Source organism: Nuphar pumila, chromosome 2 (assembly GCF_984573655.1).
Source record: "Nuphar pumila chromosome 2, dmNupPumi1.hap1.1, whole genome shotgun sequence".
Lineage (NCBI taxonomy): Eukaryota > Viridiplantae > Streptophyta > Magnoliopsida > Nymphaeales > Nymphaeaceae > Nuphar > Nuphar pumila.
The window spans coordinates 68,652,343-68,654,167 of NC_143250.1; the positions used below are offsets into that span (position 1 = coordinate 68,652,343).

The following is a 1,825-nucleotide window of genomic DNA, read 5'->3' on the forward strand; positions in this document are numbered from 1 at the left end:
CATATCTTACCCCTGTAATTTTCACATTGCAATAAAGTCTAAACACTAAATCCTATAATGTATAGATATAGGAAGGCAAGACCATAGCCACAAATCTCGGTTTTGGAGTTTTCCGTGACAGGTATAATCTAGCTATATTTTAGAAATCCTTCTTTTTGTCTGGAAAATCATGAGAAAATATTGGTGCATTTAAAATTTTAAAATACATAAGAAAATATAATGAAAAACACAATAATATATGTAAAATCACAATATTTTCAGAATAGGTGATCTTTTGAGAACATCATGATTTTTCCAAGTTTATATCTGGTTCTGAAAACATCCCTATAAAATCATGATACTTTCAAAATATCATCAATATTTGTTATTATGGGCAACATGCAAGGCTTTGAGCACAAGTTGGCCGTACACTGGTTGGTGGTAGTCTTGCTTGAAAATCAGTTTACTGAGGGTTAATTTTACCAATGGCACTGCTTGAATTAGGGGATTCAACATGGAAACATCCAACAGGATCAGAACCACGTCGCGGCCCACAAGTTCTAGTGGGGGTTCATTGAACAAGCAAGAAGGCTACCATGTGATCCACAATTACATTCAAAGAAATATACATAGAATATATAGGAAAAAGAAAAATGCTCTATAAATCCAAACATAGCAGTGTGAATAGATGCAATCACCACAACAGAAACATCCAAAACCCCCTTAGCTAATAGCATCCACCATACAGCTAATACCGGAGCAGTGGGTTCACATGTGTCTATCAGATAAACCAGATCCCTCACTCACTGCCCTCTCTCTCATGGCATTCTGCTTCTATAAAAGCCTTGCCCCATATACCCAACACACACTCAACAAGTAGAGACCTTAGAGAGAGAGAGTTGAGAAGAAATGGCTTCATCCCCCTCCCTAGCTGTAATGTTTCTCACTCTAAACCTTCTCTTCTTTACCTGTCTCTCCTGCGGGTATGACCCATGCCCACCAAAATACAAGCCAAAGCCTACACCAAAATATCCTCCATACATCCCACCCTACCACCCATACCCCAAGTGCCCTAAGGACACTCTGAAGTTGGCTGCTTGTGCTGACCTGCTTGGTGGTTTGGTTAACTTGGTGGTTGGTCCGGGCAGCAGCCAGTGCTGCGGCCTCCTTCAGGGCCTTGCAGACCTTGATGCAGCAGTCTGCCTCTGCACCGTCATCAAAGCTAACGTTCTTGGGATCAACCTCAACATCCCTCTCTCACTCAGTTTGCTGCTCAATGCTTGTGGTAGAGTGCCCCCTGCAGGTTACAAGTGTGCCTAAGTTAATTTTTTTTGTTTCTTCTTCCTTTCCTATGTCAAATTCTGAGCTGGTTTGCTTTTCTTGTAATGGGGTTGGTTTGTGTTTCTATGATTGGTTTGTGGGTGTGCAAATGAAGCCTTAGGTATCTAATATGAAACATTTGTCACACCAAAAGTACTCTCTCAAGTGTATAGGAAGTGGCCTTCTTGTGTTTAGTGTACAAGCAATGTTGCTTCCAATATGTTGTTTTGTTTTCAAGCTTTTGTATCTTTGGTATTCAATGAAATGCAATGTCAAACTGAGGTTTGCAAAGTTGGGGTTCCTTGTCTAAGTGTACAATTACATGGAGGTGACCAACAAGGCACTCTTAGATTGGACTGTTGGGCGTTCATGTAAAACCATAACTGAAATGTATTATAGAAATAACATATACCGGTATTTGTCATGGAAGAAGATGCACGGTATTCTCCTCAGCCCATCGATGCCCACTATGCGCTCAGGTCATCAAGTCTACGGTGAGCAATACCCTAAACCCAATGAAAAAAAA

The 1,825-nt window shown here is 40.5% G+C and overlaps 1 pseudogene; it reads left to right on the top strand.

Annotated features, from left to right (window-relative positions):
• Positions 1–861: 861 nt before the first annotated feature.
• LOC149845678 (14 kDa proline-rich protein DC2.15 pseudogene) lies at positions 862–1,590 on the top strand (annotated as a pseudogene).
• The last annotated feature ends 235 nt before the right edge of the window (positions 1,591–1,825 follow it).